Here is a 13909-nt window from a genome sequence, read left to right on the forward strand (position 1 = left end):
ATCCTCTGCCTGATCCTCCTTCTTCTCCCTTAACAGATGTTGATTCCTAATATATATCTTGCACCACCAACTGTCTTACATCTGCTTCCGAACAACTTAGTCAGCAACAGTTGGCACCAGGAGTGAACTGAGAAAGCTGCAATAAGATGGTGTTTTGGAACTAGATCACTCACCACCCAACTTACTATGAGGACTCCTGGTAGCAAGTGGAGCATGGTAAACTCTTGGCATAAGATGGCTATTGAGCTATTAAGATTTTCACTGGAGGTGAATTAAGCTGGTGTACCCGTGAGAGGGAGTTCCCTAGCAGGTACAATGTACTAGGTATATGATAATCATGGAGGAAATATTATATAAAAGGATAAAGGAACACAGGAAACACGCTCAACATTAGGTAAATGAAAATCAAATCCACAATGAGATAGCACTTCAAACCCAGTAGGTTGGCTGTAATAAAATGGTAGGGAAGTGAAGAAACTAAAACTGGCATATTTTACACTCTTTGGAAAATAGTTCCTTAAAAAAATTTACTCATAGAGTTACTATATGGCCCCTCAATTGCACTCCTAGGTATACACCTAAGAGAAATGAAGCAATATGTCTACACAGAGACTTGTACAGAAATGTTCATAGCAGCATTATTTACATAGCCAAAAATGGAACCAACCTAAATGTCCATCAACAAATGAATGGATAAACAAAATGTGATGTATCAATACAATTGAATATTATTTGAGACTTAAAAGAAATAGAGTAGTGATTCATGTCATCCCATGCATGAACCTTGGAAAAATTATACTGTGAAAAAGGCTAGTGACAAAAAAACACATATTGTATTATTCCATTTATATCAAATGTCTAAAATAGGCAAATTTGTAGAGACAGAAATTTAATTAATGTTTTTATAGAACTGAGGATAGAAGGTAGTTGTGACTCCAGATGGGTACGGATTTCTTTCAGGGAGGCAAAATACAAAGTTTGATCACCATGATGGTTGTATAACATTGTGAATATACTAAGCAATACTGAATGCAGATTTTTAAATACGTGTATTATATGGTATATGAACTATATCTTAACAAAGTTGTTAAAAAATTAAACTCACCCTGACCTAGGAATGTGAGTTTCTCTCATGGAAAGAAAAATAACAATGGGATTGGATCGTTATCACTAAATGCCACTGTTAAATTACAAAATGATATCAAGCAGCCAAGGGAGAATAGGAGACAATTGAAAGCCAGCTGTGAAATCCCACAAACTTCTTTGGTAGCATATAAAGCAAGAGATGGATAACACATAGAGGCCTTGGAAAAACACAAAAGCTCCAGAAATAAGAGATAAACCCTACCAAGATGCAGGACCAGCCATATCCTTAACATTTTGGAAATCCTCCAGTCGGGATAAGCTAGGATATTCCCTTCAGTCTAAGAGACAAGCAGGTCTCTCCAGATTCTAAAGACAGCATTTTCCATACTTTGTAATACTTCTCCCACCTAAAGATTGTGTGGCATGAGAGGCTCCTAGCTTTGAACAGGAACTGGAGTATAATAGGGCTCTGCAGCAATCCCATGCTGCAGTGCAAACAGCCTTTCTGCTTAGGCCATAAGAGTTGGCAGACATTGTCATGCTGGAAATATCAATAATGGGAAAAGATGCTTTGTGAAAATTGTGGAAGCCCTAGTAAGAGAATCATAATACAGGCTCATGGGGCTCTGGAACAAAGCCTTCCATCAGCAAAAAATAATTATATCCCTTTTGATAAACGACTTCTGGTGTGCTACTGGCCTCTGATGGACATAGAATGATTGTCCATAGGACACTAAGTGACCATATGGCCAAAACAGCTCATCATGGGTATAAAAGTCACCAAATCATAAGGTTGCAAAATTCCAGTAAAAATCTAATGTGTGATGGCTGTGTACATCCAGAATGGAGCATGAATAAACCTAACGACTGCAAGTAAGCTGGATGACAGGTAACCCAACACTCGCCCCACCATGAGAGCGCACTGTCAGTGTACTCTCTCAGCTTACACCTATAGCTACACAGCAGAATACTATATTATCTGCTGAGGGAAGAGAAAAAAGGCCAAGAATTATTTACACTTAGATTGGTTTGGTATGTGGGCACAAGTTGAAAAGTGAATGGTAAATGAATTATAGCCTCAATGATGTGTTCAGATGATGGTAAAGAAAAATCCTCCCAATGAGCAGAGCTTTAGGGAGTTTATCTGGTTATCCTTTTCATGTGGAAAAGGAATATTCCTTGCTTAAAGTATATACAGACTCATAAATAGCAGCAAATAGTCTGGCCAGCTCATCAGAGGCCTTGAAGGAAAAAGATTAGAAGGTTGGGAAAAAGAAGTCCTATCATAGAGGACATACATTCAAGAGTGGGTATAGAGTGAATACAAGGTATTCGTATCACATGTTAATACTCAGTAGTAATCATACACCATGGTAGGGGCAATAAACAGCAAAGTAGACCATGACCTGTCCAACCAGTAATGTTGATGAGCCTTGTCATCACCCATCTCAGTGCTAAAATGATGTAGCCATGGTGAGAGGGGTAGAGGTTATGCATTTTCCTAATCACATGGACTCCCACTGACCAAGACTGATCTTGCTACTGCAACCAGTAATAATTCAGTCTGGCAGCAATAAAGAACAGTTATTATTCTTAAAATGATCCCATTCCTCAAGGAGCACAATTGATCATCTAGTGGCATGTTGACCACATTGGGTCCCTTCCAACCTGGAAAGGCCAATAGCTCATTTTCATATCAACAGGTACTTATTCTGGGTGTGTATTTCCCTTTACTGCCTACAGATCCTCAGCTAGCACCACTGTCCAAGAGTTTATAGTGTTTGATCTCCTGGCATGTGATTTTACAACAAAGTAGCAGACCAAAGATCTCTTTACAGCAAAGGTGATGTGGAAATGGCCCTTGATCACGGGATCCACTGGTCAAATAACATATTTTATGATTCAGAATCTGTGGGCCTGTTAATATTGGACCAGGCTGGGGACAGCACCATTGAAGGAGCAGGTTGGAAGCAATAGTCTATCCCCCAGGATTTAGTGTACACCCAGAATTAAATATCTTAATATGATACTGTGTTCCCAGTACATACGAATACCTGGGAACCAAACACTGGAATCAGGGGTTTCCATTCACTTACCTTTATTTCCAGTGACCCACTAGGGTCTTTTGTTCTCCCTCTTTCTACAACCCTGCACTCTGAGTAGTTAGACATCCTTTTCTCAAAATAGGGCACAATTTCCCTAGAAACACAGCAGAGTCCCACTTAATTATAAGCTCCACAAGAAAAGGAGCCACTGAGTCACAAGGTAGGAGTAATTGACTCTGATCATGAGGAGAAAGTAGGGCTGTTTACACAATGGGAGCATAGAAGATTATGTGTGGAATCCAAGTGATCCACTTGTGTACTTCTTGGTATCCCCTTGCCCAATTATGAATGTAAAGAAACAGGTTTGGCCACTGGGTTCTTAGAACAGCAGAGTGTCTAGGTACTCAAGGACCTCAGGGGTGAGGATCTGGGTCATACCTCCAGGTAACTCACTAAGGCAGACCAACATAGGTGGTAGCTGATGATGAGGTTATACAAAAAGTGGAAGAAGGAGATGAAGAGCAGTTGTGGTCCAGAGCCCAATTGCAGCACCAGGGTCTATAGTTTGTCTCATGAACCTCCTTCTTCTAAGATTCTGCTCAGAGAGAGATGCTCCCAGGATTTCATAGGAGCTGTTCCCAAATATGCATAAAGATACGGATCTGAGTGACAAGAGGGTGTGGACTGGTAGACGTGGAAATGTGCCACCCAGATCCACTTTCAAGGAAGGACTTGCTGCTCAGCCATGGGGCACATCAGCAGGCAGCCTCCAGCTCTCAGCCTCTTCATGGTCTCTCAGCTGCAGAGAACTTCCCTATCAGTGGGCACATCCTCCCCAGAACAGTCCACATCTCTCACTCATCTTGCACAGCAGGAATATAAAGGCCCAGTGACCTACAACCCAACACAAGACGTTTTAGAAGGCATTACTCACTTTGGAGGTTTCTGACTCATAGTTCAATTGCTTCCCCTCCTCATCTCCAATAACCATCTTGTCTCCTAACTCTGTCTCAGGAACTGTTTCTGGAGAATTCAGTCTGGGACACACATTTAATAGGAATTTTTATTCATACTCAGACATACTTGTAGTAATAATACATACCATTATATTCCTTTCAATTCATGAAATATTCTCCTAGAATATGAAAATGCCATTAGTACTTAGTCTAAATTCAACTTTAAAAGGCATTTTTAATCATTGCAATATTACCAAAGCTAAATTTTCACATATTTTCACTGTCTTTCAGGTACCAGAAAAAACCATGAAAGTTGTTTGATAACCAGATAATCTAACAAAAAAATACCTATAACATTTTGGCCATGCAAGTTGATAGAAATAGCTTTGGTTCAGAAGAATTTACATATGAGGGTTTTTTTTTTTCACTGTCTTTATTCTTTTCTACACCTTTGAATTGAATACTTGAAAATATTTCATAATCGCTTGCACGTTCAAACAACAAGGTTTACATTTCAGTTGGTTGATTCTATTTTAATTTTTTCCTGTACTAATGATTTGAATAATTTCAAAGCCATTTACCAAGGAAAAAATAAAACAAAGTTAATATATTTATGTGATATTTAGATCTGGGTATTTTCAGAGGTAAGACAAAATTAATATTGGTGTTTAAATTCTCCCTCTTTCTTTTCTCACCAAAGTTCCTCTTGCACTCCCTTTAAAGGACGCATTTGGCAAATGAAAAGCACAGATGACCTGTCCCACCACATGTTCCTAATAGCTGCATCTGGAGTTGATGTTATTTTCATGGATACATTAGTATTCAGCTGTGTGAAAAATATCAACTGCCTGGGATTTCTAAGCTTTATAAACTTGCTTGGGTGATTTTGCACTTCTAGTCTTCAGCTCTTTGTCATGTTCTATGGCACTTCAGTCAGAATTCTCCCTCTAAGTAAAATTTTATGATAGAGAAGGGGATGTTTTATCAGATCACAGCTTGCATTTTCAACTTTTCTGCATGAGTGGGAATGATAATCTGGAAATAATCCACAAACCACTAAACCATTTCTCAGAATCAGGAATGGTGGTGGTATAATAACCAAATATTTGTATCAATAATCAAATATTACATGTGCAAAGTCAATCATCTAACATTATTAATACAAAAATAAAATAAAATAGCTTGCATTAATATTTTGCATTACACTTAACAAAATGCTTGTACATGGGTCCTATCAATTGAGCCTTAGTCACAGCATGTGATATTGTTTGGGCAGTTTTTAGTATCTGTTTTATAAAAGGAGGTACTGGGGCCCAGAGAAACTACAATTTAAACAGAGCAAGTTTAATATAAATAACTGTTAAGCTGATAAAGATAACTGATAAAAGAATAAGTAAAGATGTAAGAGAACTTTATATGATAACCCAGGGCTGGGTTATAAGGAGGTACAAACTGGGGACAGAATCTCCTTCCCAAGGTTGACTTCATGGGAGAAGCTGGGGTTGCAGCTCACTGGTTGGCAAAAAATAGTGTGCTGGTTCCTCTGGGCCACAGCTGGGTCTGTAGTCACTGATGAAGCAGGCAAACAACATCTGGTGGGTGGCTGCCGAGGTTGGCCGAAAAGAGGGCAGAGGGGCGTGGGGCGGGATGGGCATCAGTGCGGCAAGGAGGCCCGGAGCTTGTGATATTAGTGTTGCGAGGGCCATGAAAGGTGATCACCAGGCAGGGTCACCAAGGGACCGCGCATTCTTGGCACAGGGTTGGCGCGGAACACTTTAGGACCTTCTCAAACTCTCACCTCTGACCAATGGCGCCGCAACCAAAAATCAGTTTCTTCCTCCTGCAATGTCACTACAGCGACCTCTAGTGAGTAAGCTTAACATCATGTTCGCTCTAAAGGAGAAATGTTAAGCTGTCCATTATGGCAGAGTAGGTGTTGAAGGGTGAATTTGGAGCTCAAAAATAATAAATTAATAAGGTTCTTACCTTGGATGGGGCAGCCTTTTGGCATAAGGTAGTTCTTGGAGAGGGACCTAGATGTCTCTATAACACTTCCAGCTCCTGGAGAAAAGACTGCTTCCGTTCTGAAGGGAGAGTCTGAGTGGTTCACCACAGTAGCATTCACAACCATTTATCTATAAATCAGTGCTAAGAAGCTGTCTGAACTGTGCAACATGTATATCCTCTGTTACTAAAATATATTAATGGGCCTTTAATTATTGCCCTCAGTGATGTTTTCTCAAGCCGTCTTTTTATTTATTGGAATTGCATTAAAATCTGTGGCCTGAATATGGAATGTATTAAACTTCAGTACTAATACTAACACCTACCAAACAGAATATTTTTTTCCTTTGGCAATCCCTACATTTCATAGAAAACTTTCTACAGCATTTCCTTCCTTCAAGTTACCTTTCCTACAGAAATCTTGACATAGCTACTATGCTGCCATACACCATTATTTTCAACTGACTGGCATGAAGAGCAGTTAGCAGAACATCATCGTGTAGAGAGTTTCAAGATGCTTATGATAAGCAATCTTTTTTTTTTCATGAACTGAAAAAGCAGTCACTTCTTATGTGTTGTGTATTGGAATTGCCCTGTTTCATCGACTTTTTGGATTAAGGGGGAAAAACAAGTTTTAGAAGAGTGATTTATTTCAGAATTTGAAGGGGATAAAATAGAGGGATATTACTTTTCTATACCAATGAATGCAATTTCCACCAAATAATGCTGCCTTCTACTGGTTATATAATAAATATAATTACTTGTTTTCACTTCTAGAACTTCTGCAGTCATCTAGATGATTAAGGATGCTTCTTACCCCGCAAACATGAAACTGTGGCTTGTGTTTTGCTTCTGTTCTGAATCCCTTTTGGTGTAGACACATATATAGTATTTTTCTCTTTCTCTTTTGCTTGCATAATTACTTTTCTTTGGCTAAAATCTTTAGTTCTTCCATGCCACTTTGAAGAAATAGTCCAGATGTCTACCCATAATAGTAATAAGATGACTCATTTTAGTTAGGGCAAACTTACCAGGTTTAGCTCCTCAAGAAACGCTTCATTTCCACTGGTAGACCCTGAATATTCTTTCACTCCTTCAGGCCTCTAAGCAAGTTTTCACTTTTGTTTAGAATGACTTTTCCCACCTGAAATATTCTTACACATATTCCACAATCAGCTTCAGTACTTCATCCTTTATGATTTCTGTGCCAATCCCCCCTTATCTACTCTGTACTTCCCACTGTTACCATGACATTTAGAAAACATTTGGGTTATAGCTTTCCTTGTGCCTTTTTGTACACTCGATTATCTCTCATCAAGTATACATAGTACTTTTTGTATACTTGGGAGATTATACAGGAGCTGAAAGGAGGCCCGGAGCATCTTCATTTCTAATTTCTTTGAACAAGGGATGTAGCATATAGTGCTGTGGTCCAGACTGGGTCTACTGAGCCAGGTACATAGCTATGCTGTTGGTACTGCCTTCCCTCACTCCTCACTGGAAGATTGCTCTTGGTTAACAGGAGCCATTACACTTGAAGACACTATGAGGTACTATTCCCCCTTGTAGCAGCTCTAACAAATGACTTACAGATACAGTTATATAATAGCCTAGCCCCTCTTGTCTGTAGACTAGAAAACCCCCTGTGTTGTAACTTATACTCCCCATGGGATCAAGTTGAGGCTAAACATCTAAAACCATGCCTTTGCCTAGCTTTTACATCTGACACATCTGTTTCCCTCTCTCCCTTATAATTTCTCTCCTGAGATCACTCCCTCCATAAGTCATCTTGCCAAAGAGTCTCCATCCTTATTGTGCTGAAACACAGGGGTTTGTTTCCATCTGCTATTATTTGTAAACCCTGAACAACATAGTGCAACTAAGGCAGAGGGTACTCAAGAAAGGTTTGCTTAGTGGAAGGAATTGCATAATTATATTGAATATATTTAATAACTCATGCTTTTCCTGCTTCGCTGCCATTGCTGCCTGGCTTCTCTCTCTCAATCCCTGGTCCTGAGAAAATAATGATGCTTCAGTGGGGTCCTGGTAGATACTTAGTTTCTGTTGGAATTATCTTAACAATTTTGAGATCCCAAGCCATATTTTTGCTTCTTGGGTTTTGAATTCATGATTTTCTTAACTCATTTTCTATCAGTTTGGGCTAGAGCTATCTGGATTTTATCGTCAACATGTAAATCACACGTGAGTGAATAATTTTTTAGGACGTGCAGAAAAGTAAGGGAACCATTACATTGTAAATGGCTTACTTCAAAAATCAGCTTTGGTGGTTTTAAGATTTTATCCAATCCATGAATATGTTTTTTTTTTTTTTATTTGACAGACAGATCACAAGCAGGCAGAGAGGCAGGCAGAGAGAGAGAGGAGGAAGCAGGCTCCCCACTGAGCAGAGAGCCCGATGCGGGGCTCGATCCCAGGACCCTGGGATCATTGACCTGAGCCGAAGGCAGAGGCTTTATCCCACTGAGCCACCCAGGTGCCCCCCAATCCATGAATATATTTTATTGGATTCATACAGTGTTCAAAATTTTTTAGACCCATTGCCAACACTTAAAAATTCCAAATTCAAGATTTGAACACATACATAATTTGGAAGATTTCTGATTATTTACCCAAATAACAATGGATAGGTGTTTTTTGATTCCCCATAGTCCCAGGTAACTCTGTGGTCTTACATCCAACCTGCTTCTTTTTTGAATAGACTTGCATGACTGCTTTTGGTCTTTTGGTTTGGGCCCGTAAGAGGCACTTAGGAGCATATGGGCAGGCACTATACTCAATCCATTTCTGAATCCCTAGCATTTAGCACAGTATCTGCCAAAATAGGCATGCTGTGAATGTTTATTAAATTTACTGTTTAAAGGGGAAGGGAAAATATCTTTGAGGGGGGGAAAGTCTGCTTTTCCTCCCAAAGTAAGAATCCCTGAGTGCTATAAAATATCCTTAGAAAAAAGCAGCAGAGAAAGGGCAACAGTAAGAGGGCAGGAACAAATGAGAGATATAACAGAGGAGAGGTGTTTGGTTTCCAGTGGCAGTGGCAGTTCCAGTATCACCCAGGTGAACACAAGAGCAATTAGGAGGAGAAGTAGGAACACTGATTGACCTAATAGTACAGCTGATTAATTCTGTATCCAGGAAGAGAGATTTAAGGACAGAAACGAAAGCCACTGCAAGCAGAAGGACACTGATGAATTACCACAATTAACATTTCTGATAGCCTAAAGCAACTAGCACAGCATGATAAAATGTGGAACACAGAAGTTACAACAGGTGAAGAGATAGAGAACTCAATTGAAGATTGAGAACTCAATCTAGATAAAGACTCTTCTGGAGAAAGCAGCACCAACATCCTGTTAAGAAACAAAACAAAATAAAACAAAACAAACAAAAAAAGAATTAGTTCAAGCTTTACAGCAGACATATATTGAGTATTTCTGCACTTAATTATGACTAACTTTATTTGTTAACTCTGTATGTGTACATACTCACAGACATACACACACACGTTATTTGCCATAGATTCTCTCAGCAAAACTTTTAATAATTTAATCTTCTTTTTTTTTTAAGATTTTATTTATTTATTTGAGAGAGACAGTGAGAGAGAGCATGAGTGAGGAGAAGGTCAGAGGGAGAAGCAGACTCCCCATGGAGCTGGGAGCCCGTTGTGGGACTCGATCCCTGGACCCCAGGATCACGACCTGAGCCGAAGGCAGTCGTCCAACCAACTGAGCCACCCAGGCGTCCCAATAATTTAATTTTCAAGCAAATTTTGAAAGTGTTGCCTTCAGGCATTATTAGAGAGATACATTTAAAATAGATGAACCTGAAAGTATATAGCATTTAATATCCTGGTATTGAATAGGATAGACTAGGAAGTACATTACTGACAAAAGGCACCCTGCTGTTATGTTGATTGTGTCCCCTTCCAGTTTGTTTGTTTTTTTTTTTTTATGTTCCCTCTGCTTATACTAGATTGTTTTTCTACTGTCCAGTCATCTTCTGCCATAGGTCAGTCTTACTGCTTTGAAGTCATTCCCAAGGCCCAGTTGCCTATTTAGCTCTTTATCAAGTTCTGAAGCTCTACTCTCAGGAAGAGAACCATGTTTCTTCATTCTCACACACATATGAAATGATGATATAAAATAAATATACTTGTAATTAAGGAGGAAATTCATCAATAGGAAGAACAAGCATTGGTAGTGTGCAAGTCATTAGTGCAGTTTGCTAAGTATTTCTGTACTTTCAGGTACATGTTAGGATTACATTTCCCTGACATTGGTTAAGTATGGCATAGATTCATGGATTTGTTTGGCCAATAAAGTGTGAAACAGAAAAGAAATATACCTCTTTTGTAGCAGATTTAAGAGGTGATGAGTGCTTTCAATTCTCCTCACTCTGCAAGGCTGTCATGGAACAAATTTCATCAGTCTGGGTTCCTGAGTGTTCACAATGAGCCTTTAGTTCCCTATGTCATATAGCATGAGTGAGAAATAAATTTTTGTTGGATTAAGCCACTGAGGCTTGGGGTATGTTTGCTACAACACCATAATGACACTCACACACACAACACACACACTCTGCCTGATACTGCTGTTAAAGTTCAAACAGCTGTGGTAGCAATACTCTGCTGTGATATACAGGGAATTTAAAAAAAAAAATTGATGTCTTCAGTTCAGAATTTAACAAACACATAAACTAGAGAGAAATTTGCATACAAATAACGTAGGGCCAGATGACCCAGGACAATGAATTTCAAATTGTGCTAGGGTGATCTCTAGGGATTTCTCTGAATCTCATTAGAGATCACCTGAGGGATTTGAGGTGGGGAGTTCTCTATAGACCCTTATCAAGCAAAAAACATCTGTTTCTGAGATCAACTGAGATAATCTGTTTATAAATGGGGTTTCCAGATACTGCATTTGAGCAAAAGATCACATGGTGAAATAATACTGGGGAAAACCTTCTTTTGAGAATAACAGATAACGTAAAATGTTGGTGATATATATCAAATTTCTCACCACTTGTTAACTATAGCATGTTCATTCATACTTCAGCATCTTTGTGTGAGCTGAAACACATCCTCTCCTTCCCAGTCTCTTATCTCACAAACTGCTATGACCTCTTTAACATGTACATAAAATGTTGCCTTCTCTGTAAATCACCCCAGATGCATGTTTGGGAATGTACGCAGGTACACACACACACAAACTAATATATGCTGTTCTTTCCCTTATTGTGTTCTTCCATCATTGAATTTACCACAGTATAGTGTAATCAGTTTGTTACTCTCTCTGCTTTACTAGATTATGAGTGGCTGGCAGGGTCTAGAAAAATACAAGTAGTTTGGAATGACTAAAATAATATTTAAATGATAAAACTTAATTTTGTTTACTTAATTTGCTTTGCTATATTGTTTTTTTTTTTAAAGATTTTATTTATTTATTTGACAGAGAGAGATCACAAGTAGACAGAGAGGCAAGCAGAGAGAGAGAGGGAAGCAGGCTTCCCGCTGAGCAGAGAGCCCGATGTGGGACTCGATCCCAGGACCCTGAGATCATGACCTGAGCCGAAGGCAGAGGCTTAACCCACTGAGCCACCCAGGTGCCCCAACTTTGCTATATTGTTTTCAGCAAGATGAGTAACTAAAATTCTAGGTCTTTCTCATATTCTGCCTTAAACATTTAACATGATTCCCCATAGGCTATGAAATTAGATGTTATCTGAATAACTACCACGATTTTATAGTTGAATACATTTTTGTCATTTCTATGCATAAACTATAACTAATAAAGACAACCAGTCTGGAATAACAGAAACTGAAGCATTTGTTCTTTATTATTTCAGATACTCCCTACCCTTCCCTACTGACAAGAAGACATCTAATGAATCCTTTATACCTTTATGTTTTGATTTCTAGAAGTTTTGCTCATGATGTAAATTCTTCTCTTTGTGTATTCAACAAACACATTCAGTTTTCAAAATATACCAACTATACAAACTGGCATACTAGGCTCCATTTACAGACTACCTCTACATATGAATAAAATGTTTATATTTTACAAGTAACAGTGTCTTGTAAAGATCTGTTATTCAGGAAAGGCTGCAACAAATAACAGTAATTTTAATATGCATCCATCTAATGAGAAAAACAAAAAAAAATGGTTTGGGTTTTTATTTACAAGTACTTATGGAAAGGGAAGGACCATCATTTTGTTTTTATTTCAAAATATAACAGAAAGATATTACTATCTGTACTCCTATTCCCTCCTTAGAAGAGATTCTATCAGAGTTTTGTTTTTTTTTTCTTAATTCTACTATAGAGAGGAACAATTAGGAAGAGGTGAGGTGCAGTATTTTAACTTTCAGTGTTAAACAGTAAATACCTATTCCAAAAGAGCATCAGAAACCTACCTCAACTTCAAGATTGTCTTAGCCTAGAGCCAAGCTTGAAGTACATTTGTCAAAGCAGAGAGTTTAAAAACACAATTAATGTAGTTATTTATGTATTTGCTAGGTTTAGTTTTTTCTCCATAGAAATGAACAGACCATCAAATTTGTAAGTATATTTTTGCAGAAGGCAGTGTTCCATTTAGGGTGCTGTTTTTATAAGGGGAGTGTTTTTGCAGATTTTCAGTAAGTATGTTTAAAATATGATGACATAATTTATGTCCCTCAAGAAAATGTAGTTATTACAAGTAATAACTTGCAATGACTAAATTCTAAAAAATCAAAATACATTTTGTTTATTCTGCATTTTAAGGGATAATACATAATTCCACTTTCTTTTTAGGCATTTCAACAAATGTTTGTGGACACCTACTGTGCATCAAGTATGGTAAGTACTGGAAACGTAAAAATCAATGTCTTTTATACCCCCAGGAGCTCAGTAAAGAAAGACATCAATAAAAACCTGCAATTGGGTTACATTCGCATTATAGAAGAATGTACCAGATCCAGGGGTATCTCAGTAGAGTATGAAAGAATATGGCATGCTGACAAAAATCAACTTATTCAAGATGGCTCCAGAAAAAATGTGAGGAAAATGGTAGAAGTGAGAATAGGACAGACAAGCTAAAGGGACCTTTGGGTAAGTAGTGGCCAGGGTATGAAGTGCTATAAAGCCTTGTCAAGGTGTTTGGAGGCTGATTATGTCCAGTGAATAATTTTAGGTAAAGGAGTGGCATGTCATGGTCAGGATTACTTTTGAAAGTGGTCACACTGGTGGCAGTAAATGTCATGATGTATGATGGCAATGTGATAGGGGTTGACTTAATTTTTCCTTTTTTCCTTTTATTTTCCAATTTTTTTTGCACTGAATCTGTATGTTACTTGATAATTCAAAATTCTTTATGTGGTGAAGTGGAATCTAATTGTCTGCTTTCTTTTGTAAAAAGCAAGCTTCATCAAACTGAGTTATATACATACACCTTGTTCACTACTCTAGTTCCAGTCCTGAATACATAGAAAATAAATATTTGTTGAATGAATAAACGCTAGTATGAATGGAGACAAGAGAGATTAAGTATTTTCTTATGACCAAAAAGAAGGTTCTCTGCCTCACACTCAACCAGTGTACACTGGTGTAACAGAGATGGGTTATGTACAATAAACACACCTATTTAAAAAATAGAGTAGGGATGCCTGGGTCGCTCAGTTGGTTAAGTGTTTGCCTTGGGTTCAGGTCATGATCCCAGAGTCCTGGGATCGAGCCCCACGATCAGGCCCCACATCATCATCAGGCTCCTTGCTCAGCAGGAGTCTGTCTGCTTTTCTCTCACACTCTGCCCCCTCCCTGCTCCT

General features: G+C 38.5%; 1 protein-coding gene across 1 annotated transcript in view; it reads left to right on the top strand.

Moving 5' to 3' along the window:
- The window catches only part of LOC125091806 (serine/threonine-protein phosphatase 4 regulatory subunit 3B-like), a 122664-nt gene that overhangs the window by 62995 nt on the left and 45760 nt on the right, over positions 1–13909 (top strand). The window contains exon 2 of the mRNA XM_047715798.1: positions 12900–12944. The gene's annotated coding sequence lies outside the window, so the exon portion shown is untranslated. The remainder of the gene's footprint in view (positions 1–12899; positions 12945–13909) is intronic.

The sequence above is a fragment of the Lutra lutra genome, chromosome X (genome assembly GCF_902655055.1).
Source record: "Lutra lutra chromosome X, mLutLut1.2, whole genome shotgun sequence".
In the NCBI taxonomy this organism is placed as follows: Eukaryota; Metazoa; Chordata; class Mammalia; order Carnivora; family Mustelidae; genus Lutra; species Lutra lutra.